The 27,158-nt window shown below is 52.8% G+C and overlaps 1 long non-coding RNA gene across 1 annotated transcript; it reads right to left on the bottom strand.

The window, feature by feature from the left end:
* Window positions 1–8,991: 8,991 nt before the first annotated feature.
* Window positions 8,992–25,084, bottom strand: LOC123854927 (uncharacterized). Its single transcript, XR_006793422.2, has 5 exons — window positions 24,740–25,084; window positions 24,386–24,565; window positions 24,109–24,206; window positions 15,300–16,025; window positions 8,992–14,506 (listed from the first exon to the last, which is right to left on the bottom strand). It is a non-coding gene; the product is annotated as an uncharacterized LOC123854927 (long non-coding RNA).
* Between the last annotated feature and the right edge of the window lie 2,074 nt (window positions 25,085–27,158).

The raw sequence follows: 27,158 nt of genomic DNA, 5'->3' as shown, positions 1-27,158 counted from the left end.
ATTAAGAAACGCACTTCATAGTAGCCTTTCATTAGAACTGATCTCTTCTTCTAGAGGCCAATTACAAAGTCAGACTGTCTTTGTAGGCATTGCTAACATTTTCCCCGATTTGTTGATAGCTTCCTCATTTAGTAATGGGTTAAAAAAGATTTTACAAGGTCAAATGCATTAATCTTTCTCTTTATGATTTCTTTCTCTCCCTATAAACTTAGAAAGGTAGGAACTGCAATTTTCCTCCAACTCGTGTGGGAAAAATTAGTAAATATTGAGAGTGGGCAAAGCCACCTTGATCCAGGAACGAGAGAATGGACCGAGATCACACGGTAACAGTCTGTTCTAGATAAAGTTCGACCTGGCTTTTAGACCCCACTGGGTCGAATGTGTTTTGTTTTTCTAGCACATTTCTTTGCCTGGATAATGAGTACATTTACATGATGCCTTCTCAGAGGTGCCTGACCGGCAGCTGAAGCTGTGGTTCGAATGTAATCAGAGGTCTCTTTCCTTCCCCCACAATCAGGGCCTCTTTGTCCGCAGTCCACACTGAGGGTTCCAGAACTCAGTCCCAGAGGCCAATGAAGGAAAGAAGCATTTTGCTGCTCAGACACAGAAAGCACTTTTCCAGGACTGTGGGCCGGGGAGAAAGACCACCTGCGAGGTGGGTGCCCGCTGCCCCCCACCAGGGTACCAGACATCCTGATGACCCCATGCCCAGGAGTCTGTGTCTCATAGCACCCCCCGGAGCCTCCATCACTGGCGGGCATGGGCATGAGAACCCCCTTTCTAGGCCAAAAGCTTTATTCTACAACTGAGGGGACAAAGCTGGGGGGCGGGGGTGGGGCGGGAAGCACTTTAAGGTTCAGAGCCAGAGCAGGAGCCAAATCCAGTTTCTAATCCCAGACACAGGCCCCCCAGGCCCCAGCCAGTGTGTGAGCCCCAGTGTAGCTGCCTCCACGCCCCCACCCCCCGGTACTTTGCTACAGAGCTCCTTGGATTTCCCAACTCTTCATCCCTAGGCGCGGCCAGAATCACAAGGGTGGCTGGTGGTATCCAAGTTTCCTGTGTCACCATTAATGGAGCGGGGGGGGGGGGGGGGGGCGCGCATAAGACCGCAGAAACTTACGTGCCCACAGCTCTGGAGGCCAGAGTGTGAAATCAAGGTGTCAGCAGGGCCGTGCTTTCTCCGAAGGCTCCAGGGAGACTCCTACCCTGCCTCTTCCGGCCTCGGGCTGTCGCTGGCCATCCTCGGCATGCTGTCCTCGGGCGGTTGCCGGCGATCCTCGGCGTGCAGTCCTTGCAGCTGCACCTGACCCAGTGTGTGTGTGCCTCTGTGTCCCCTCGCACAAAGGTGATAGTCGTATTGGATCTGGGGCCCTCCCTACTCCAGGATGACCTCATTTTAACTTGATTACACCTGCAAGGGCCCTCCTGCCAAATAAGGCCACATTGTGGGGTTGCGGGAGGTACATGAATCTTGTGGGTACACTGCCCCCCCCATTGCACGTGGTCAGAGAAAAGCCTAATGGGGGAGAGGGCAGCCTGAGGAAGCCCCCTACATGGAGGGCACTGTCAGCATCCCTGCAGGGGCCCTGGACAACCCTCGTGCTTATGCCCACACAAACCCCTGAGCTAGAATTTCTGGGCGTGGGCCCAGCGTCTGGGTTTTAAAAGTGCTTCCTTGGAGATTCTGAGGCAGAGTTGCAATCCCCCTTCTGTAATGAGGACTTGTCACTGGGGACAGCTATCGAGCCAGAAGTTACCTTTCTCAGCCCCCTGCATCTAAGGTGGGCCTGGGACACGTCCTCATAGTGGCACGGAAGTCACTGCCTCGTCCAGGTGGCTCAGAAGTGGGTGTGCCTTTCCCCAGGCACCAGCTGGACGAGGAGGGCCACAGAGGCAAGAAGGTGGCATGGCCACGTGGTGAAGCGTCCTGGGTCCCTGAATGACCTCACGGGGGTGAACAGTGACCCAGCCACACCCCCTGCAGGCCCAGAAATGACTTTTCGCTGCCCTGCTGTGTGGGGGGACGGCTGTCACATAGCTATTGTAGGGTCCCAGCTGAGAGCCACTGGACTGAAGAGACAAGGACCGACCCTGCTTCTGTGCTCCTGCATCCTCTTCCTATCACCTTCAGATGACCTCAAATTTGAATATGTGACTAATGTTTCATATCTTTAACAAAATAGAAGTCAAAAGCATTTTCCACCAGCCTTAAATAGGGACCTACTCCTTAAAGTTCTCCTAGAATTGAATAACAGGAAGACGCTGATGATCCTGAATAATTTCCATTTTCTCTTGGCTGCCAGGAAGTTCAGAGTAAAATTTTATGTTTAATTACAGCACCTAACTCATTCCAGATTCCTGGAAATCGGTCCTTCTGCTTCTAAATGATTTCTGCTCAGCCTTCAACAGTGCACTCTCATGGTTTATGTGTGTTTTAAGATTGTATGTGAGCTCGAATCTCTTTTTACATTTGGAGGCTGATAAATAATAAAGGCATACAAATGCACCTGGGTGCAAACACACATTCACAGCATGCTGACCACGGGGCCAGTGGAATCACGTCAAATATGGAGGATGCCGTATTAAATTTAGCTCACTAATTCACGTAACAAGCAGGTTCTGACCTCCTGCCAAGGACTGGGCAATGGGCCAGGCACCCAGGAAGAAGAGGCAGATCTGCAGGAGGCTTTTTGCCATCAGGGAACTCATGGCCTCATGGGGGAGACAGGGGTGCTCACAAATAATCATAATATCAGGCCAAAATAACGATAAAAACTGCCATGTAACAAAGAACAAGTAAATGTGAGTGTGCAGAGAAGAGAATCAGCAGTTGGGGCTGGAGGGATCAGGGAAGGTGTCACAGAGCCCAGGCATCTAATCTGGCTTTAATGAGATTTACATAGAACACTGGCAAGTGGAGTGGGGGACTGTTTAGAGCAGAGAGAGCAAGGAACACACGTGGCATGTGGAGGGATCTTTTTGTATTTCATTCCTCTCTCTCCAGGTCCCTCAACCCTGTGCAGGGTTTTAACCAGTGATCTATTATTATTATTATTATTTGTTTTCTACTTAATGCACAAAGTTACTTAAAATAGTCACCATGTCCTGGCATTACATTCTGAGTTTTTCCTAAGATGAAATCAAAATTCAGCAGTCTCAGAGGTTCCGACCTTCGGGAACTTGATGGAAGTCTGACATGTTTCCCTTGGCCGGGGTCGGGCTGTCTTCCCGTGCCAACAATAAGAGAGCGAGATAATGTTGGTTTCAGATCTTGATTCTTCAGAAAATGCCTCTGGCACTGCACTTTCTGAAACATAATGGAGCGAGGGGACAATTCCAAGAACTGTGTGCCGGGGTCCTCAGGGGACACAGAGCCGGTTTGTAATTATCACGGAGTGGCATTCAAAGACCCCATTACTCAGCACCTAGCCCTCCCCCATACCCCCCAGGAAAACAAAACAGCACAGAACAAAACTGGCTAAGAAAATTCCCTTTGGAAGAGTTGCTTCTGCCAGAAGAAATCACGAAGTTAAAGAGAACGCTTTCCCATGGGCGCTCGCAGGGCCCATGGAGGATTGGATGCGCAAACACACTCACTTCCCGAGCTGCTGGCTTCAGAACCGGGGGTGGGGGGTGCATGGGGGCAATTTAGGTCTGGCACCCATGGGTCTCCTATGCTTTTTTCTAAGTCTCCGTGTGAAGGTCAAGCATGCCGAGGCAGGTGCTGCTGAGAGGACCCAACACCAGGTTCTCCAGCCATTGTCCCATCTCCTCGGCCAACGCTGCCCACTGTGCATCCCAGCCTCCCCCGTGGCCGGGGACTCCTCAGGGTGAGGCTCCACCATCAGCGTGGCCCTCCCTGGCCCCAGCCCTCACCCCAGCTCCCTGAACCTGGGCAGCCATCCCTTTCCAGCTGGCCCCACTGCCATTTTTCTGTGGGTGGCCCGTCTGCCACCGGGCAGCTGTGAGCCCATGGACAGTGTTTCTGCTAGCGCTGGTGGAGTGTGACACGCAGAGGGGGCAGAGCAAAGAGGGGGAGAGGCAAGGGTAGGAGATGCTGCCTGTGCCCCCCCGCCCCCCAGACAGGCCGGGGACTTCTTTCATTCTTCAGCCAAGAATCACCTCCCTGGTATCTCCGCTGGGATGAACCTCTCTGATTATTGTTTGTGCTTTCTTCCCTCTGTGCCCAGTCCAGCTTCTAGGTGGGGAAAGGACTGGCCACCTCAGCATGAGTCATGGGCCCACCCCATGGCTTGGGGAGGGCAGAACAGCATGATTGCACAGAACATTATTTATTGGAAGAAATAATTCCTCCCAAAGGCAAGTCAGAGTGCTCTGACCAAAGGAAGTGAGGTGAGGCTAGGCCCCAAGACAATTCATGGGCCCCACCTCCAGGCCACATGGCAAGTTCATTCATTCGTGCATGTGTTTGTTCAACTACTATTTGCTGAGCAACTCTGCCAGGGCTTGGATGGGTCTCCTCCTCCATAGTGTCTCTGTGCTTCTTCGGCATTGGGTTCTCTAGGGGATGCTGGACCCAGATGCTGGACCCCAGGAGCTATGGGGCATCCCCATTAGCCGTAAGGCACTCAGTCACTGAGGCAAAGTGACCCTGTGACCTCGGCCAGCATGCCCCCTCCCCACCCTAACCGACCCCATGACAAATCTCACTAATTCCTTGAGCAGAGCCCCATCATGCGGGGTCTGTGCAGCCAACGAATCACTGACAGACTCAACATCATCCTTATCTGACCTCTGGCGACCTTTCCGGGGCCGTGACCTCAGCGATACCTGGCCCGAGGACGGGGTCTTGTGGAGATGGATGGGCCCCCAGCGAGGGGCCCATGCATCACGCCAGAAAGAGCTGCCTTCTTTGTATATTCTGCATCAACCCACGAGGGGCTGGGGCGGGACGCCGGTGACAAATCAGACCCTTTGGAAAAGGACCGAAGGTAATGGAGCAAGATCGGCTTTTCTGGACTTTCTCATCAGTGAGGAGTGTCCAGAACACGGGGAGGCATGCAGACCCTGTGGGCTGGGCTGCAGGAGCCGTTCCCTTCAGCAAGGAGGGCCGAGGTAGGCAGCAGGAGCAGGCGTGGGCGCGTGCTCACCAAGCATGCCGCCGTGACAACCTGGACCTCAGGCAGCCCTACGGGATGCACAGTATCCTTGCTGTGAACCCAGTGTCCCAGGTCACCCGAGGGGACACTTTGGGCTGCCCCAGATATCTCCCGAGGACTGGTTGTGTTAGGAAATTTGGAGTTCGTCATCAGCGCAGAGCCTGGGATCCCATGGCTCACAGGCCTGAGAAGTGGAGTGGAGCTCCCTATGGGGTGAATGGATGGACAGGGAAAGCTTCCTTCCAGAATATTCTAGCGTGCCAATCACCCGCCTCTACCCTGGGCCTGCCAAACAGCCACTGTCAAGAGTTGGGGGGGAGGCAGCAAGAGCTAGGGTTTGGAGCAAGCGAGTGGGGCCTGTCCCTTCGACTTGGAGCATGCGATGACCTCTCTGGCCTTCCTTTCCTCGTCTGTGCAAGAGAGTAGTGCTTCCAGAAGTGCAATGAGAGGGACAGAGGCCAAGCACACAGCACGCACGGTGCCTGGTGTAAAACGGCCAAGCGCGAAAAGTAGCACCGGGCCACACTCAGCTCCGGCTGGGTCATCTCCAAAACGGGCACTAAATCCCCACTCCCCAGGGTGGCATGTGGCCCGTGAGAGGCGCACTGCCTCACATATGGGAAGTACTTGAGAAATGGCAGTTTCCTCTTCCTCCTCGCCCTAATTGCCCGAAATTGCCTTAATTCCTCATGACCCTGAGTAGTGGAGCAGTCCTGGAAGGTCCGTGCTGGAGCCATAAACGCCAGGGCCGTCAGCCAGGGTGGGCGCGGGCCCTGGGCCCTGGATATCCCGGTCTTCAAACCGGGAGGCATCCTGCTTCCTCGTCCTCCGGGACCCCCTCAAAATGGGCTTATTGGGTGAGTGCTTCCCTTTATGGGTACGGACTATCCTGTTGTCAAGACCCTTTCTGTCCTTCTCCCCTTGCAACAGAACTCAGCAAAAGACTAGGATTCCCAGGCTCCCTTGCAGCTAGAGGAGGTCATGTGACCACACTCTGGCCAACGAGGTGTGAGCCGGAGGTCGTTGTTAGGAGACCAGCGCTGCCTCGGTCCCGCTTCCTCCTCTTCAGCTCCCCGCAGAGAGGACTGCGTCCCCCAGGCCTCCTTTATTCATTTCCGCCGGCCTCCTGAAACTGCTTCGTTTCCTTAAAGCAAAACTACAGTTGACCCTCGAACAACCAGGGGTGAGGGGTTAGGGATGCCGACCGCCCTGAACAGCCAAAAATGCGTGGGTGACTTTTGGCTCCCCCCAAAACTTGGCCAACAGCCCACTGTTGACTGGAAGCCTTACCCATAATGTAAACAGTCGACTCACACATGTTTTGTGTGTTGTATGTACTGTGTACTGTATTCTCACAACAGAGTAAGCTACAGAGAAGAAAACATTATTAAGAAAATTGTAAGGAAGAGAAAACACATCTTCGGTACTGGACTGTATTTATGGGAAAAAACCCGCATGTAGCCGCACCCACGCAGTACAAGCTTTTGTTGTTCAAAGGTCAGCTGTATTTCGTTTTTGACTTCAGATCATTCATAAACCGTTTTTTGCTGGATTTCTAAAACGTCTCCTTTTGTAACAACGTGCTGCGTGTGAATTGTATACAAACGTGGTCACATTTTGTCATGACAAGAGGTACTGAGTTTCAAACGTCTAACCAAAGTCTAACACACCTACAGAGAAGTGCAGAGATCATAAATGTATAGCAGGACGGATTTTTACCAGCTGAACACACCCGAGCAGTATCACCCAAACCAAGAAACGTTACCGGCCCCCAGAAACTCTCCCCCTCTGCAACTCTCCCCCGCCACCCCCATCAAGGGGCAATCATCGCCCTGACTTCCAACGGTACAGGTTTGCTTTGCCTGTTTTTATGCTTTCATGTAAATGGAATCGTATGGTGTGTGGCTCCGTTTGCTCAACGTGACGTAGGTAAGATTCATCCGTGCTGCTGCCTGTGGCTAGGGACTGTTCATTCTGGTTGCTCTGTGTTATTCTGACACAACATACGACCATGTTTTCGTTTCTAACAGCCATCTGGCATTCTAACATGTGGATGTGCCACGCTTTATCTAACTCTTTCAATACTCTGGGGTTTTCGTTTGGGGTGGCCATGAAACCACGCTGCTGTTACACTCCTGAACTCACACCTTGGGGCACTTTCCCCAGGGTATCTGTAGGCGCATTCCTAGCTCATCTTTTCATTTATCTACCTCTGAATCACTTGACTTGTTAAAGAATCATACAGTCCTTTTATAACGAAAAAAAAATCCAATAAAATACATTCAGATTGCCAAAATGCCCCAAAGGCAGAGTGGGGCCACCCATCCTTCTGTCTCCAGGCTCCATAAAGCCCCAGCTTCCTCCTCTGCCAAGGCTCCCAGCCCTTCTGCTGCTCGTCCCTCCTGTGTCTGGAAATGATTTGACAGCCTCGTGAATTTTACAGGCTCTAAGCATCCATTAGCTGACCTAATCATTTTCAGAGACCTGAGTTATCTGTGGTTCTGCCAAACCTTCACCCGTCAGAAGTTGGAATGGGGAGGGTTGGTCCACATGAGAGTGGAAGAAAAGACCCCTTTTCATCAGAGAAAGAGAATTCAGGAGGCACGGTGGGGGGGGGGGGTGCGGGGAGAGGAGCTAATAAAAAAGTGCTAAATGAACACAGTGTTAAATGAAAACAAGCAAGATTTGTTTAAGAGAGGGCATACTACATATTCTATGGAGGTAAATGGGGGGAAATCATTCACATATACTTGAAAACAAACCCCTCTCCCCACCATTGAGGTCCCCTTGCACACGAAAGATGTTCTTTAAGGGGCATCAGACACTACAGTGAGACAGGGCGTGAAAAGGGCCGGACCTGGGTTTTGCATGTTATTCCCTTATGTACTGTTCCAATTTTCTAGCTGTGGGCTTTGCATTACATTTCTATTACTGTGTAACAATTTACTGCAAACTTAGTGGCTTAAAACAACAAACATTTACTCCCTCACAGTGTCTGAGGGTCAGGAATCTGGGCACAGCTTCACTGGGTCCTCTGCTTGGGGTCTCACAAGGCTGAATCAGGGTGTCTCCTGGGCTGTGTTCTCATCAGAGGCTCAACTGGGAAAGACTTCCTTTTGAGCTCCCTTGGGTTTTTGGCAGAAGTCTTTTTCTTGCAGCTGTGGACCTCATGATGGCTTGCATCTTCAAGGCCAATAGGAGAGTCTTTGACATCAAGGAGTGTCTCAGTCTCTCTTTTATAGGCTCTCGCCTGATTAATCTAGTCCCACCCAAGAGAATCGCCCTTTGGATCAACTCAAAATCAGCTCTGTGATGACTTTAATTACATCTGCAAAATCTTTCACCTTTGCCATATTCTATGGGTCAGAAGCAGGTTGCAGGTTGTGGGCACAATCAAGAGGAGGGGAGCCCAAAGATGTGGATGTGGGGAGTGGGGAGAGGTCAGGGAGCCATATCAATTCCGCCCACCACACACATATACCACGTTTACTTAGGGAGCATTAATAGGAGTCATCCAAGGAAATGGCTCATGGTTCACTGTTTGGCTTTTCCATATGTCTAAAGATTGGTGGTGCATTTTGTTAAAGGAGTGTTTTGTAAGGCCCTCCCCCCCCCAGCTCCACCTGGTTTGTTTCTGCTCTCCGTGTGTGAGCAGTGTGGCACACTTCCTGCCATGCCTGTCTTATGCTTACACAATCAAATACAACCATGTATACCCAAATGGAGATTCCATCTCTGTTTTTTACCCAAGTGAGATGAAACCATAAACATTACCGCTCACATAAGTTTATTTTTCTCCTCACAGGGGTGGCCCCCCCGATGCTCCCCGACCCCCTCCTCCTTCATCCGCTGCTGATGTCCCATAGCCCAGATGGGCCACGGTTCCCCCTCCCCACTGAGGGATGTTCTGTTTGTGTCCAGGTTGTTTGGTCTATTTGTCTGGTTTTTTGCTTCCACACCATATGATGCCGTAACAGATATCCTTGTAAATATATCCTTACACACTGGCACTTTTCCTGCTACAGGATGGATTTTCTGAGGAAAGATTTCTGGGCCACGTCTGTGCACGTGTGTCTGTCTCCAAGACCACAGTGATGTGCACCCCGTGGGCCCTGATGAACACTCCCGTTTCCACCCACTCTGCAGATTAAAGTATTTGCCAAACCTGAATTCAAATCCTGGCTTCACCAGTTCCTCCTGTGTTTTGGGGGGATAAACTGCTCAACATCTCGGGACCTCCCCATCTGTAAAAGGAGAATAAGGATGGTGCCAATGTCACGGGATGGCTTCGAGTATTGGATATGCTAACACGAGTAGAAGCCCAGCCTGGCCCGACTGGTGCTGAGATTCAGTATGTGGCTGCTACTCAGACGAGGAGAAGAGCAGAAACTAGCATTCCAAGATAACTCAAAGCAGTGGTCCTTGTCATGCCTTGCCTTTCCTGAGATCATCCTGTTCAAGCCTGAAAGGATATGGGCTGGAAATGCTAAGCCTGTATTCTCTAAAAGTCAGGCCTTCCATATTGGCAGGAACAGCAGAATCCTCAGCAACACTATCACCACCACCACCATCATCTGCGTCATAATGACCCCCACTTACTGAGCACTTACATTTGTCGGGAAGTTTCCCTGCAGAAGGGTCACTCTGAAGGATGTTTCCCTTCTAGACCATGAACCAGAGAGGAGGTGTTTGGTTCTAAATAGCAGAAACCCAATCCAAGGCAGTTTATACAATAAGGAAAATATTTTTTCCCTGCAGGAAAAGAAAGCGGAAGGCTTGGTGGCTCCATAGATGGTTAGCTGGGTGCCATCATCGAGAACCCATGTTCTTCCCTCTTGCTGCTCTTTCATCCTCAACATGTCAGCCTCTTCCTCAATATCACAAAAGGGTTGCCATGGTTCCAGCTATTGCTTGCAGCTGTTACGGTATCCAGTGGAAGAAAGCAAACTGTTTCTTCTTTGTGTCCCCTTCTAAGAGCAAGCAAGCCTGGAGGCAAGAGCTGTACTTTCTACCCCATGTCCCTCACTGGTCTACAGCCAGACAGATGTGCTCCCAAGTTAATGAATGCTGCCTCCAACACTTATGATGTGGCAGTGGGGAAACTGCTTCACCTCTCTGTAACCCAGGCTTCTGATCTATAAAATCTGATCTTCTGATCTGTTTATGATAAAATAGTATTTATTTCACAAAGTTGCTGTGAAGATTAAATGAAATAGGAACACTGGTGTTTTCAGGGTCCTTACTATTACTGTTGTCCTTGCTGTCACTGTTATTATTGTTAGCCTGGGGCAGTGCCTGGCTTGGTAACTACTTGAGTTGCTGAGTGATTGACAGGCGGGAACTGTCGCAGCGGCGGGACGGAGATGTGGGAGAAGCACGAGCTGACAAGCGGCCAGCCCAGGACCACCCAGCATGCTGGTGCAGGCCCGGACATAGCATTCAGGAGTGACTGATTCCCGTCCTGCATGAAGACCCCGAGCCCCAGAGGCCCAGCAGGCTGCCCCCAGACCATCCCGGCCTTTTGTTTTTATCTGGGCTGCCCCGCCGGCCCTTGAGCTAACACACGGTGTCATTACTCTGCTTGAGCAGCTCAGGTACCAGCTCGTTTGTCAATCAGCACCGAGCATTGTGGTCATCAAAGACTCGAGATCTTTGTGCGGGCACAGCCGCCCGCGCAGCTGAGAAGGCCCCCAGCTGCTCTGCAGGGAGCCAGCAGACGCAGGAGCCGGCCCCGGGAGAGGGCTGACATCAGGGTCAGGGACCAAGGCTCGAGATCCACCATGAAGGGGCTCAAGGACGCAGACTAGGGCTGAGGCCTCAGGAACCGGGGCCAGGGCCCAGTGTGCAATGAATCCTCAGATCCCCATGTAGCTGAGTGACTCTGGGCAAGTTGCTCCCCTCTCTGAGCTGCAGTCTCCTGTTCTGAACAAATGAGAGTTGGGCCAACCAGTGCTGAGTCCTTCCAGCCGTGGATTGCACAAACAGCTCGCAGGGTGCAGGAGCAGCCCCGGGAGGTGAGGCAGCGGGACGCTCAGGGGGGCCAGAAGATGGGGCCCAGCAGCAGCTCTGGCCGTGGGCTCTCAGGAGGCTACCTTGTGTGCCTGTGTGCAGTTCTCTCGGTGAAATTAGAAGCGGGCGGGAGGTTTAGGCGCTGGCCCTGTGACACCTGTGTTCCCTGCGGCGGCCTCCACCCTGCAGCAGGCAACATCGGTGCAGCCGGCAGAATCCAGCATTTTCCCGAAGAAGTGAAACAGCATTGGCTAGAACGGAGCGGAACGGGGTGACTAAGGGTTAGGACCATCTGGGAAGCTGTATTCCAGTCCTCTGTGTGCGCAGGAACTGGTCACGGTGTGGCAGGATTCCTCCCGGGGCCACGTTTGAGCGCCACTGCCCCCCACACATTTTTTCAGGGCTGTCTTTTCCATTGGTAACTGTTCCTGGGGGCTGGTCGGGAGCAAAGGGGTCGTAAGGCGTGCCCGCAGCAGACGTGGCCTTGTCCTTGCGACAGACGCTCAGACACGACGGTTTCTGCTCATTAGCGCCATCGCTTCACCGAGCGGGCACCTGTGCCCGGGCGAGCACCCGTCACAGTCAGCAGGGTGGCAGAGATGTGGCATTTCAACGCAGGGGAGAAGGGGTGCTTGGGGCACGGGGCTTGCTCTGGCCAGGTGGGGTGGGGAATGGCAGGCAGGGCGCCGAGGGGACTGGGTGGTGGCCCCAGGTAGGGCAGGAGGGACCCCACGAAACCGTGTGGGTCCAGCTCCTCACACCATCATCGTGCAGCTACAGGACTCAGAAGACCAGAGCTAGAAGCCCCCGCCACGGCCCGGGGTCACCGCTATCCTCTCTTGTCATCTGTGACCCCCTGTGAGGGGATGGGGCTCAAACACTAGGTGGGTCCAGCTTGTCCCACATTGGGGGACCGGGCAGCTTAGTGAGATGGGACCTGGAGGTGAGTTCTGGGGCACGGGGCTGGGCTTGGGTGGGTCCCACGCGCAGCATGAGCCCAGCACGAGCAGGGGTGCCAGGAGAGTGAGGCCTCGTCCTTGCGTCCCCGCTCCTGCTCCTGGCCATAGGTGCTGTGCTGGTGAACAGGCCCAGTGCGTACACGGTGCCTGATTCCCAGCATGCTGCCTTCAGCAGAGCGACGCGGGGCCTCTGAAGGCAGGGCCGGGCGAGGCCCGAGCTGCCGGCTCCAGAGGGCCAAGAAAGCTGCAGGGTCACCTGCAAACTCCTGCCCGTCACCGGCTGAGGCTTCCCTCAGCTTCTCGAGGCTGGAGGGACCCTCGGATAGAGAAGGAAGCCAGCCCCCAGGCGCCTCCCCACAGGCCAGGGGGAGGTGGGCAGCCACCATCAGCAGCCACCGTGACAGCTACACAGATCCCATGGCCACACAGGTCCAGCGTGAGACACATTTCCTCCCCTGGGTCATACTGAGGGTCGGGGGGGGGGGGGAGAGGGGGCTTGAAATCAGGAATCTCTTCCCTCACAGTCTTGGAGTCCAGAAGTCCCAGTGTGGGCATGGCCGCACTCCCTCCGGAGGCCCTAGGGGTGGGTCCTTTGGCCTCTTCCAGCCTCCTGTGGCCCCAGGTGCCCTTATCTCTGCCCCTCTGTCCTCACACGTGGCCTGTCCTCTGGCCAGTGTCTCCGAGCTGCCTGCTCAGATGCAGGACGGTCTCATCTTGATCCCTAGTCTGCAGACACTGTTTTCAGGTTGGGACACTCACAGGGCCCGGTCGTGGACACACCTTTTGGGGGACACTCTGCACCCCACTACAGTGGCAGTCAGTGTTGGAGAGATGCCATCCAACGTCTCCCCTCAGAGCTCTGTCTTCCTTCTCGAGGCCATCACTCCCTGCGGGGGTCATCTTGCCACCCCGACCCTGCACCCCACGAGGGCTGTGTCTGCTTGTCCAGCGCTTCCCCCAGGGTTCGGCAGGGGTTCCTTGGTGTGCAGTGAATCTTCGTCCCCGGGGGAGAATGCTCAAATGAGTGATAGAACCCAAGTTCAGGGACAAAGATCCCCACTTCCCAGGGTGCATGGCTGTAAGTGGCGGCCAGGTTATGCTAGTCTCCTCTTTGTGAACCCTCATTTTCGGGAGCCCCGAGGCCAGCCCAAATGGCCTGCCTGCTGAGCACTGGCCACCAGGGCAGCATTTCCATCCAAAGATGCGAGGTCGCAGGGATCAGGATGGCTTGCCGCATGCCGGTTCTCAGAGTGCACCCCTGGGCCTGCAGGAGGAAAGCGAGGGAGGAGGCCAACCCCAGATCCCCATTCAGCCCTGCTTCACAGGCCACGTCTCCCTCCACCCCCCGAGAAAGGAGCCCAGGACGTGTGTGGCCAGTCCTGCCACGCTGCCAGCTTCCTGTCATTGCCCCTTAAAAAAGAGAAAATTCTCGTTGTTTTAGGATTAAGTAATCAGCATGCCATGTATTTCTCCAAACCACAACGGCAGGCCTGCTGAAGAGCCACATGGGCACCAAGACCGCAGCAGCCCCACGGCTGAGCCTCACTTGGATCCCGGGGAGGGCGCGGCTGGTCCGACGGGCCAGGCCCACCTCGCCAACTCAGCTGGTGGCCGGCATCCCGAAGGGAGGGACGGAAAGGGCCGGCCTCACAGCCCCTGTGACAATCATCTCGCTTCTCGGGACTCGATTTTCTCCCCCGTAGAAGGCACAAGCAACAGGAGCGTGACGAGCACCACGCTCCCCGTCGGCCAGGGCTGCCCGGGGCACGGAGCGGATTACTGCAGCTAATCTGCCTAAACAGCACTGGTAAGCCAGGTGCTGTTCTCATGCCATTTTACCCAGATGCAGCAGCCGGGGCTCAGAGAGGCTAGGGAACTTGCCCGGGGTCATGAAGCTAGCCATTAGCATGGTCAACCCGAGAGCATTTCATCCCCTCAGAGAAAACCCTCCGCCCCCAGCGGTCACTCCTACAAATCTTTCCGTCTCCACACCCCTACCCGTTCTGGATATTTCATATAAATGGAATCACCCAACACATGGCCTGTCCAGTCGGGCTTCTCTCACTTAGTTCGGCGTTTTCAGCCCCGTGTAGCCGGCTCAGGCGGTCCTTCCTTCCTGCAGCCATCCGCAGCCTGGCAAGAGAAGGTGGTGGAGCAGCCCCACGGGCAGCCCAGGGCCCGCGGCATGGTGGGGAGAGCAGGCCGGCTCCAGGCCTGGCCTTGAAGAGGACTGACGCCCCCCTCCATCCTCTGGAAGCCCCAGCGTGGCCAGCTGTGCCTGCCAGAGCCTGCGTGCAGCACGTGGACAGGGAGCGCGTCAGCCACCAGCCCTCGCAGCTGCTCGTCTTCCCAGCGGAGCCCCAGACATCACGGAGCAGAGACAAAGCAAACTTGCTGTGTCTTTTCTGAAGTCTGCACCTGCAGGGGAGGGAGGAATAGTGATGATAAGCAGTTATTTCAAATCACTTCGTGTTGGGACCATTTGTGACACAGCGATTGGTAACTGTAACAGTGAGCATTGCCATCTCTGCTATGGTCTGCCCTTCTGGTCCCCAAATGCCCCTTCTTCTTCCCTCTCCCCACAGACAACACACTCAGCCCCTCTCCAAGCAAGACAACCGGAAGGTCCACCAGGACTCCGTTCCGGCGAGAAGCCCGGGGTCTTTGGGGATGCATGCTGGTCTGGATGGCAGACGCAGATGCGGACATTCTTGGTGGAACATCTGAGTTAGGACAAGTTACTTGCCCTCCGTCCACCTGCAGTGTGCAGAGGTGGGGGATGGGGAGGAGGGATGGATACCCCAGGCAACAGTGCCATTCGGAAAGAGGAAGTGGTCTTGGACATTGCTCAAATCCAGCTGGGCAGCCCTGGAGGATGCTGACCTGGGGTGGGAAATGCATCCTGACCAGGGCTCCCTGCCCTTGCTTCTGCACATCCCTGAAAAGCTCTTCCCTGCTTTTCATCGTCCAGGGGCCCCCCAAAGCGGATATTGGGGATGTGCCCTCTTCAGAGGCTGTACCACTTTCTAGGCCACCTTCTGCCTGTAGAAGGTTGGGGACCAAGGCTTTCGTTGGCAGGAAAACCCTCATGAGAAAGCCAGGAGGCTTCTTGTCTATCTGACTGCCGTCAGCCTCATGAGTCAATAAACATGCCTGCTTGCATTTCAAGACACAGTGCTCATGAGGATGTATTTCTCTGTTTCACCCTCACCTTCTCTCTCTGGAACTTGTTGGGCTTCTTTGGGAAGGTCTCGCCATTAATCTCTGCCATGAGTCACTCCACCCGACCGAAAGGATTTACGGGGCAGTGCTCCGTTAGTCTGCGCTTGGCCTCGAGAAAACGTAATTAGCCAAAATCAGTTTACAAGCTCTTCCCAGGTCTCTGTCTCTCAGAGCTCCTCCAGCTGTGCTCTTTCTGTTGCTGTGTTGAGCGGCGTCTGGCTTTTCAACAGCGCAAGACCCTTGATTCCTTTTCCTTTTTGGTGTAAACAAGATGCCTTCTTGAGCTTGTCTCTTTTATTGTACTTTGCCAAGTGGGGCCAATCGCAGCGTGCATGCTTTGTGTTATGCTCCAACATCTTTCTCTAAAGATGCAAGTTCGTCACGTATGCCAAGCTCCTGCAGGTCTTATCAAACATCTGCCTCCGCAGATCACAGGTTCCAGCGCCGGTGTGTCTCTTCATCCGCTGACTGCTGAGCCGATGCTGCATGTTTGACGTTGTTCTGATACCAACATCCCCCTCTGGCATCAATTTCTGTGTTAGTCCAGAGGGGCCAGATCATGCTTTGGGAACAAATTAAGCCCCCAAGTCCCCCATGGCTCAACGAAGCATAGGTTTCTTTCTTGCTCATTAGCATGTCCAGTGAGGGTCAGCAGGTGCTGTGCTCCTGGTGCTCCCGCAGGACCCCAGTTCTCAGCAGCCCCACCGCCTTGTAGCTGCAAGGTTTTCGAGAAGCAGAGAGGTCAGCACGAGCAGTGCCTCAGGGCCCCCGCTGCTTGCCCCTGGCCGTGGCGTGTGCTGTGTGTGCTCCCATTTCACTGGCCAGACCTAGGCATCCCTGGTGGCTGATGACCCGCCCCGCAACTGGGAGGGTCAGGAAGCACTTGGGACCACACGGCTGCTGGGGATTGCCTTCCCGGCCACACGGGCCTCTAATATGGGACGGGACACATAGGCCTGTGGCTTTCCAGAGCCGGCAAATTGCCGAGGGGCAACTTTGACATAAGTGAGCTGTCTATTCCCCAAATCCCCAAATAGCCAAAGCGGTCTTGAAAAAGAAAAAACGGGAGGTATCACAATTCTGGACTTCAAGCTCTATTACAAAGCTGTAGTGATCAACGCAGTCTGGTACTCGCACAAAAAGACACACATAGATCAATGGGACAGAATAGAAAACCCAGAAATGAACCCACAGTTACATGCAATGGGAAAAAGACAGTCTCTTCAACAAATGGTGTGGGGGAAACTGGGCAGCCGCATGCAGAAGAGTGAGCCTGGACCACTTTCTTACACCATATGCAAAAATAAACTCAAAACAGATTAAAGACCTAAATGCGAGACCTGAACCCATAAAAATCCTAGAGAAGAGCACACGCGGTAATTTCTCTGACATCGGCTCTAGCAACTTGTTTCTGAATATATTTCTGGAGGCAAGGGAAACAAAAGCAAAAATGAACTATTGGGACTGTATCAAAATAAAAACCTTCTGCACAGTGAAGGAAACAATCAACAGAAGTAAAAGGCAATCTACAGAATGGGAGAAATACTTGCCAATGACCTATCAGATAAAGGGCTAGCATCCAAAATCTATAAAGAACTTACCAAACTCAACACCCAACAAACAAATAATCCAGTTAAAAAATGGGCAGAAGACATGAACAGACATTTCTCCAAAGAAGACCTACAAATGGCCAACAGACACATGAAAAGATGCTCCGCATCACTCAGCATCAGGGAAATGCAAATCAAAACCACAATGAGAAACCTTCTCACGTCGGTCAGAATGGCTAAAATTAACAAGTCAGGAAATGACAGATGTTGGAGAGGATGCAAAGAAAGGGGAACCCTCCCACACTCTTGGTGGGAATGTAAACTGGTGCAGCCACTGTGGAAAACACTATGGAGATTCCTCAAAAAGTTAAAAATAGAGCTACCCTATGCCCCAGCAATTGCACCACCTAAAGGATATTTACCTAAAGGATACAAAAATACTGATTCGGAGGGATATATGCCCCCCAATGTCTCCAGCAGCTTTATCAATGATAGCTAAGATATGGAAGCTGCCCAAGTGTCCATCAGACTGATGAATAGATAAAGAAGATGTGGTATAGATAGACAATGGAATACTATTCTGCCACCAAAAAGAATGGTATCCTGCCATTTGCAACACCAGGATGGAGCTAGAGAGTATAATGCTAAGTGGAATAAGTCAGTCAGAGAAAGACAAATACCATGATTCCACTTACACGGAATTTAGGAAACAAAACAAATGAGCAAAGGGAGAAAAAGAGAGAGAGCGAGACACACACACACCAAGAAACAGACTCTTAGCTCTAGAGAACACACTGCTGGTCAGCAGAGGGGAGGTGGGTGGGGCAATGGGGGGAAACAGGTGGTGGGGATTATGGGGTGCACTTGTCTTGAGGAGCACCAGGTGATGGATGGAAGTGTTGAATCACTATATTGTACACCTGAAACTAACATAACACTGTGTGCTGACATTAAATTAAAAAAATTTTAATATATTTAATAAAAAAAAAAGCATGAGCTATTTACCAGATGTACTAAATGTGACCTGCTTCTAAATGTACTGACTTTGCCGTTTCTAGGGTCAGCCAGGAAAGTCTGGAACGCTGTACCAGACTAGCAAGGCTTGAACACATCCCACACCACAGCTGCCCTTGGAAAGGGCCTGTGGTCTGTGCCCTCGCCTCGACTCAAGGGCACCCTCTCAGACCTCGGTGCATCTGACCACAGCTGGCCGCCTGATTCCAAAGCAACCGGCCACACAGCTTGCCAGCCAGCCCGGGACAGGTCGTGACCCCAAAGCTCAGGGTGGTGAGGACCTGAGCAATCAGATCCTTGCCCAATGGTCAGATCTCAGTTCCTGACTCAGATGCTATGGGGGCTGCCACCATTTGGGGCTCATCCGGGTACTCCTTCCCCTAGATGCTGGGAGTGCCACCTGCATGACCATCTACGTCCATGCCCCTCAGCTAAGGGGCACTGCCTCACCTAACCCTAACCCTCACCCTCCGAGGACGAGGACAGCTCTGCAGGGCCCTCCAAGGCCCAGGGCTCCCGCATCTCAGCTCACCCCTCTGTCTGCCCATCCCGCATCCTGCACCTCCACCCACAGGTGCTAACCCCAGGTACACGCCTGCACACAAACCTCCATCCCAGAAAACACCCCTCCATGGGAGGACCCACAACCTCCTTTTTCTACATGTGTTCTTCTATCAAACCCTGGCTTCTTGGGGGGTACCCAGGAAGGCCCAATATTTACAGCTGCAAGAACTGAGTTCCCACCAAGGTCAAGAAGGGGCTCTTTCCCCTGAGATGGAGATATAGCCAAAGGGGTCTTTCTAATTATGCAATTCAAAGAGTCAGAGTTTCAAAAACAAAACAAAAACAAAAACAAAAAACCCCGAGGAGTCAGAGTTCCTGTAATGAGGACTGACACTGTCAGAGGTGTACCTGTAGTTACACCTGCTGGGGTTTGTATACTCAGAGCCAACAGCTTTGACAAAAGACCCTGCTGGAGACCCCTGGGCACATCAACATGAGCCACCAGGGCGTGTATAATCTAACTCCTACCCACGGTCCCTCTCTCCCTGGCTCCCAGCTCTCCACGCCCTGCCAGGCCTCCCAGCCTTTGCACACGCTGTTCCCTCTGTCTGACACACCCTTCCCCACTTGAACTCCTCCTCCTTCATCAAGATCCCATTGAAACTCCACCGCCATGACTTCACACCCAACAGTCCCCAGCTCTGCTGTCCTTGCTGTCCTTCTTTGGGTCTAGGATCTCCCTCATGTCCTTGTTCTGTAAATGTTGGTGGCTGCACACAGCCCCACTCCTCGCCCCCAGGACCAGGAAGCCCTCCACATGAGCAGGGCACTCGCACACGCAGCCTGCATCCCCAGGCCCTCACACAGGCCCGGCATGAAGCGCAGGCGGGCGCCTCTCCATCACTCTGAGCACGTCACGCTGGTGACCCAGGAGCTATTTTCATAATTTCACAAAACCTAATAGAAATTGCACACGAGTCAAATTCAGAGTGACTTGAAGGTCAAGTTTCACTGCTTTGGGAACCAGTCATGCTGATTATCTCATGCTCTGATTGGCTGCCATAGTTCGAGTCACGAATAAAGAACGAGGAAGCTGTTATCATTTGGTAGCAAAAAAAGTTTCAAGACTTGGGATCGGAGGGGGTGTCCTACAGAGAGGGCCGAGGCTGAGAGCCTCTCCTCCAGCGAGCTGTGCCACAGATTGGAGAGTGGACACTCGGGGATTAAGCTTTTCAAGCAAGGCTGGCAAGTTTTAAAGTGACCCAAATACAATAAAATATTATAAAATGAACTTGTCTATTTCTGGGCTAATAGTGAGCACCGTTTTGAAGTGGCTCTACAGTAAAATAGGTAGGACAGAGTTGCAGGCTGTGGCCTGGGGTCACTGTCACTGTGGACATGGACGAAGCAGGGGCTGGAAAAGGCTGGAGCTCTGTGCATACCTGGGCTCAGCCCACGAAGGAGCCATGGCTCAACAGCACCTGACGATGTGAGAAAGGCTGTAGAAGGATGGGACCTCGAGGTCCTCAGGGCAGCACTCTTCTTTGTGCCTGTGTCCCCCTCAGTGCTTGAATGCCTCCCCTGACGGAGAGCTCACTACAGCACTGGCACGTGTCTGACCATCTGTTAGGATAAGGGGCGGGGCCCATCACTGTTTCCACTGCTCTCTGAACCTCATCTCCTCCAGTCCCTCCAGCAGCCTTGTGGGGCTCTTCTGGTTAAACCCTTCACAGACAGACACCAGGGCTCACAGAAGTTTCTAAATGACTGCTAAAGCCAGGTAGGTCTAACTCCAAAGCTGAGCCCCCCCTCCCCAACGATAAAGCTGAGTCCTCATCTGTCAGGAGCCTCGTCCCCTTTATGCAGGTGGCCATTCCTGGTCCAGGGAGGAGGGAAATGGGGCGTGGGTTCCCCTTCCCTGCGTCCTCTCTTGGCCTGACCCCTTCGCCAGGCTGAAACATCAGCTGCAACCAAACCATTCCCGGTGCCATTTTGGCTGAGAGGTCTCCAGGTTAGAATCATTTTCATCGAAGGTGAGTTTGGATTTCCTTTATTTTGTTTTGTCTGAGGGCATTGGAGCTGGGGATCCTTTGGTGCCCAAGGGGGTAAATATCAATTTATCTAAAAACTAGGCCAGGGGCGCCTGGGTGGCTCAGTTGGTTAAGCGACTGCCTTCGGCTCAGGTCATGATCCTGGAGTCCTGGGATCGAGCCCCGCATCGGGCTCCCTACTCAGCCGGAAGTCTGCTTCTCCCTCTCCCACTCCCCCTACTTGTGTTCCCCCTCACGCTCTCTCTCTCTCTGTCAATTAAATAATAAAATAAATAAAATCTTTAAAAATAAATAAATAAAAACTAAAAACTATGCCAAAATATTTCATTTCCCAGCCATGTTGCATGCATTCAGCACACACGTGTAAAAACACTGAGGTGTCACTTCAGTAAGCTATGTCATGCTCATCCTAAACTCAAGCCCAAGACAGGACGCAGACAAGGCGCCTACAGGGAGGGCACTGCCTGGGATCCCTGAGGAGTGGCTTCTCCTTTATCTTCACGATAACCACGAGCCCCTGTACGAGCTCCATTTTTAAATGAGGAAACTGAGCATAGAAAGCTAAATTAACTTTCCAAAGTAGGGAAATCAGATGGGCTTCCCCCATGCCCCGGGGCCCACTTGCTAAGAATTTGTTGACCAAAATGGAACGAATGATAAAGCCCAAACCAAACTCAAAACACGAACAAACAAACAGAACAAAAAGATACGAGGTGGGAAGTTAATTGATTATAATCTACAGTATTATCTTGTATTTTACAACACACTATGTAGTTTTATAACTTTTTAAAGCATAGTTTTGATCCTTAACAAAAAAATATTAACACGTAGGCGTGTGCATGCACACGCACACACAGAAATCACTTCTTGACCCAGCACGCACTTGGCTGAACTCCTTGGCCCACGCATCACTCAGAACTCGAAACATCCTTTCTGCACCAGCACTGACCCGGGAATTGAAACAGGACACTGAACCTCATTAACAAGTTGGACCTGCAATGTCTCCACTGAAAAAATATTTCCACTTATCAGGAGATGGCATTTCCTCAAGGGACACGAGCAAGCGTCATGCTGGAGGTATGGCTGGCTCAAGGCAGAATCCAGGCCTCGCTGTCCGCAGCCACGCTGACCTCGGTGACAGGGTCAGCGTCCTTCGGCTGCCACCACAGACGGCCACAAACTGGGGGCTTAAACCACAGACATGTGTTCCCTTACGGCTCTGGAGGCAGGGGTCCGCAAGGAGGGTGTCGCAGGGCCATGCTCCCTGCAAAGGCTCTGGGTTGTGGGGGGTCCTTCCTGCCTCTTCCAGGCTCTGCTCATGGCCACGTCCCTCCACCCCTGCCTTTGTCCTCACGTGGCCTCCCTTGTGTCTGCGTCTCTTCTACTGTGTGTCTTGGAAGTACCGTGTCCCCGGATGCAGGGCACAGCCCAAATCCAGGGTGCTCTCATCTTGAGATCCTTTACATTATTTACATCTGTGAAGACCCTATTTACAGATTCTGGGAGCTGGGATGTGGACACTGCAGTGACCACTGCCAGATCAGACTTTCTCCCGAGGGAGAGACCCAGGAGGGTGGCCAGCTGGTATGGTTGTCCCCATCTGCACTGCTTCAGCGTCACCCCGCTCAGAGCAGATGCTGCAGAGTCTCTGAAGGAACACATGAATGAATGAGGGGCTCGCTCAAGCTCACAGAGCTGCCCACGGGCTTTCCAGCAGAGTCCAGGCTTTCAGGTGACCACAGCCCATGGCTCCGTGCCGTGTCCACGTTGAAATGCCTAAAGCAGCACCAGTCTAGCTAGAGTCCCCTATGGGTTTTGGTCATCACGGAGGGACCTGCAGGATCCCAGGAGCACTGAGTGGAAAGGAAGCCTGGGCACCCCCAAGTCCAACCTTACCTGCCAGGTGACAAAACTGAAGCCAGGCAGGGGCAAGAGCTTGCTCAGGCCACCAGGTCAGCAGCAGGGCAGAGTCTAGAGTGCTGGAGACCCGCCCTCCTCTCTACCTCCTCCCCTGCTGCCTCCTCACCCTCTTCCCCTTCCTTCCCTCTGCTCCTCACTCTCCTCCTCCTCATATCAGCCTCCTCCTCCTCACCTTCCTCCTCCTCATCACCCTCCTCCTCCTCCTCCTCATCACCCTCATCATTGTCATCACCCTCCTCCTCCTCACCCTCCTCATCATCATCACCCTTCTCCTCCTCCTCATATCAGCCTCCTCCTCATCATCACCCTCCTCCTCCTCATCACCCCTTCTTCCTCCCCATCATCATCATCATCATCCTCCTCATCATTGTCATCACCCTCCTCCTCACCCTCCTCCTCCTCCTCACCTCCTTATCATCATCATCCTCATCCTCACCCTCACCCTCCTCCTCCTCATCATCTCCTTCTCATCATCATCACCCTCCTGCTCCTCCTCACCCTCCTCCTTCTCCTCCTCCTCACCCTCCTCCTCCTTCTCCTCACCCTCCCCAACCAGGGCAGCTCCCATGAACGCGCCCTCCTGCTGCCTGGCACGGTGTTCAGCATCTCACACGCACGGTCTATTTCACTTCTCCACAACCCAGTACTTTACCCGCCATCCTCATCTGCATTTTACAGACGGCACCAGAGATGAAATAACTCCCCAACATTCTCACTTTTCACAAAAAGTAGTGGAGCCAGGATATCAGTTCAACTTGTCTGACTCCTAAACCAGTGCTCGGGGCCAGGGGTGGGCAAACCGTGGCTCGTGAGCCAGATCTGGCCTGCCGCCTGCGACCGCGGCCAAAAGCAGGGGGGTTTTCATGAGAGCACGTAAAGTTTAATTGGAACACAGCCACACCCGTTCCTTAATGTACCGTCCACGCTGCTTTCCTGCTTCAACGGCCACGCTGAGTAGTCCGACAGAGGCAGGACAATCGGCAAAGCTAAAATAGCTACTCCCTGCCCTTTACAAAAGTGCTTGCTGAGCCCTGCTCCGGACGGCTGACGTTACACTATCTGATCATACCACACTATATTAATTAGACTCATTGTATCATAACGGTATTCACGGCATCAAAGACTCAAGGGCTTTGCTGCTATGACTTCTCAGGGTCCTTTTACATTTCATTCTCGAGTGAGATCACCAGCAGTTAATTCACCAGGAACCAAGCACTTCCTAAAGATGTGGGCCCCCCCCCGCGGGGGTTCGACTTCCACAGCTACGTTTTCTGAATGGATGGTCCCCAAAGTGGCCAAGGAAGATGGAGGAGGAGGAGGCGGAAGAAAGACACGAGAAAGCCCAGCATGAACTGCCCACAATATGTGAATCAGAAGGTCCGTTCGTGCTGATGTTCTCCTTGTGTCAGAAATGTTATGCCAACGAGTGACCCTTCCACATCAATAGCGCATCTCCCCATCCCCGACGGGAAATGACATTACAAAAGCCGGAAAGGACATCAGACACGCTGGCTTGGCGGCCTCATGTGCATGTGGGATTACTGTCAGGGTTCAAAGGAAGGGCTGAGAGGTGGGGGCACCACAGGCCAGCACCACGGCGATGCTTTCACCTCGCGGGACAATGACAGCCTGCTCCGACCGGGACGCTGGCTTCCTGACGCCCACACCAACCTGGCAGGGAGGCCTGAGGGGCTGGGATGGGTGGGCTGCGCTGCCCCAGGGTGCTTGCCTGCCCGCCACACGCACCAGCCCAGCTCACCTGGCTTGTCTGCCCAATAGCAGGTCCAGGCAGGGCAGTGTGCACTGTGCATTGTTCCCAGGGCCGGCCTGCCCTCTGCAGCCGCCTCATCCTGTGGCCTGGAGAGAAGAAGCAAGATCACTTGATGGGCTCGCTTCACAAAGTCAGGGGAGGAGCCACGACCCAAACCCAGACAGCCCCAACCCAGAGAGTTCATCGGGACAGAAACTGTGCCGGGTGCACTGATGGGTCACTCGCATGGATGAACAGAACGATGCCGATAGCAGCCAGCACTGACCGAGCACACGGAAGGTGCCAGACGTTCATCTAAGTGCACTGTACGCGATAATCCTAGGGGACTAGGACGATGATTATCCTCAGTGGCTAGGTTCTGAAGGCGGACTAATGGGTTTGAATCCCGGCCCAGCCTGTGACCCTGAACGAGTCACTTAGCTTCTCCGTGCTCCAGGGTCCTCATCTGTAAAATAAGGATAATCAGAGTAGCTACCCAGGGGGATGCTGGAACCAGCTTGTCGCAGCTCATAAGCACTACTAAATTTTAATAAAATTAAAAAATGTTCTGTGATTGAAAATTAAATCATGCACAGTTAAAATTAAGTAAATTATGAAAAATAAAGGTAATGATACTCACAACTCATCATTTCCAAATAATTTTACTCTACTTTTACGATCACCTCTGCTCTTAGTGTATTTACGTCTACTGAATCCCCGAAGTGGAAATTCCAAGCCGCAAGGAGCTGCTGCACGCCTCTTCCCGCCTCCGTGCACGGCGGCCTCACACCGGGAACCTGGCATCACATCGGCCACAGTGAGAGGGTTCGCACCACTGAAATCACGGTCTCCCCGCAGGGCGCCGGCGGTCGGGTGTTTACCAGCACACCGTTGTGACTACCTTGCAGGAAACAGGCAATATGCACTAGACATTATTCTTTTTCTTTTAATTTTTTATTGTTATGTTAATCCCCATACATTACATCATTAGTTTTAGATGACGTGTTCCATGATTCATTGTTTGTGCATAACACCCAGTGCTCCATGCAGAATGTGCCCTCTTTAATACCCATCACCAGGCTAACCCGTCCTCCCACCCCCCTCCCCTCTAGAACCCTCAGTTTGTTTTTCAGAGTCCATCATCTGTCATGGTTCGTCTCCCCCTCCGATTCCCCCCCTTCATTCTTCCCCTCCTGCTACCTTCTTTTTTTTTTTCTTAACATATATTGCATTATTTGTTTCAGAGGTACAGATCTGAGATTCAACAGTCTTGCACAATTCACAGCGCTTACCAGAGCACACACCCTCCCCAGTGTCCATCACCCAGTCACCCCATCCCTCCCACCCCACCCCCCACTCCAGCAACCCTCAGTTTGGTTCCTGAGATTAAGAATTCCTCGTATCAGTGAGGTCATATGATACATGTCTTTCTCTGTTTGACTTATTTCGCTCAGCAAAACACCCTCCAGTTCCATCCACGTCGTTGCAAATGGCAAGATCTCATTCCTTTTGATGGCTGCATAATATTCCATTGTATATATATACCACCTCTTCTTTATCCATTCATCTGTCGATGGACATCTTGGCTCTTTCCACAGTTTGGCCATTGTGGACATTGCTGCTATAAACATAGGGGTGCATGTACCCTTTCGGATCCCTACTTTTGTATCTTTGGGGTAAATACCCAGTTGTGTTAGACATTATTCTTGGTACTGATGAACAAACCACTGAGATTAAATAACCTGCCGAAGTATGGAAGATCCAGACATGATCCCCGATATGGCAGGCAGCTCCAGAACCTAACCAGCTAGCACTCAAGGTGCATCACGGAGTCAGAGCCTGTACAGGTTTGTTGGATGAACAGACTCTAATCTCCAATCTGCTGGCTGCAGAACTGGCCAGGGGACTCCGCTAACGCAGATCCCCCAGAGCATCTCTGATGCTGGGCTCCAGAATGTGTGTTTTCAGCGTGTCCCAGAGGCTCCAATTCTGGACCATCACCATCTCCACTGCCAGCCTCCATACCCAGCCTGTCCTGCCATCCAGCCTGGCAGTGAGGGGTGGCTGTGGATGGGGAAGCACATGGGGTGCAGGAACTCAGCTGCTCTCTGTATGAGCATAAGCCTGAACCAAGAGGACGCCTGAAGACGGAGCATCGTTCCGGGCCCTCCTGCAGCAGGGGTGGCAGAGATGCCCCGGGAGCTGACAGGCTGAAGAAGTTCCCTGGGGCCAAAACGGCTGGCCACACGTGAGTCGCCCACGAAGCAGGGTGGATGTCATGTGCACGGAGCTAGGAAGTTTACAAAATACAGCCACATCCCTTCTGCTCTAGTTGCAACGATGACCCTATGAGATCAGCAGAGGAAGCACCAAGTCACCCCCCCCCCCCATTTACAGACCAGGAAACAGGCTCAGAGAGGTTCTTGCCTAAGCTCATTGCTGCTTAGAACCGAAGCCTCCGGTTTCAAGGCTACATTTTCTCTTAAAAGCTGGTGTGAGGGCAAGGGATGGAGGGATGAGGCTGAGTTCCCAAAAAGTCAAAGTTGATGCATGATCTTGGCTCTGCCGCTCACCAGCTGTGTGACTTAGGCAAGTTTCTTAATCTTTCTCTGCCTTAGGTTTGCTCATCTGAGAAAGCAGGGAAGTGACTGGCAGCCCTCTTGTATGCGTGTTACAAATTAACAGATATAAAGATGCTTCTTAGAATGTTGCACCAAGTGGGGTTCGGTAATGTGAGAAACAGCAACCACAGTAACAGCTATGGTGATATGATCACCTTTATCGATTTTTTGGCTTCTCACGGCTGGCTCTCTTCTTCAAAAGGTAGCATACATTTGGGGCAAAGATGGGAAGTGGAGGTGTCCTGGGCTGGGAGTTGCAGGTCCTGGCTTGGAAACAAGCTTTAACCCATCCACAATATTCCCTGGGAGCATATTATGTGCCGAGGCTCTGAAGATGTCTCTGTCTCTGACTCAGTGGCCAGTGAGGAGAGACAATGGCTGAGGGTGTGCACTTGGATCACATGGGCCCCACACAACTGGTGGGCTGGTGTCTTAACC

Source organism: Mirounga angustirostris, unplaced genomic scaffold (assembly GCF_029215605.1).
Source record: "Mirounga angustirostris isolate CCGP_5_RB_7025 unplaced genomic scaffold, mMirAng1.0.hap1 SCAF_16, whole genome shotgun sequence".
In the NCBI taxonomy this organism is placed as follows: domain Eukaryota; kingdom Metazoa; phylum Chordata; class Mammalia; order Carnivora; family Phocidae; genus Mirounga; species Mirounga angustirostris.
This window is presented reverse-complemented; position numbering and strand designations above follow the sequence as displayed.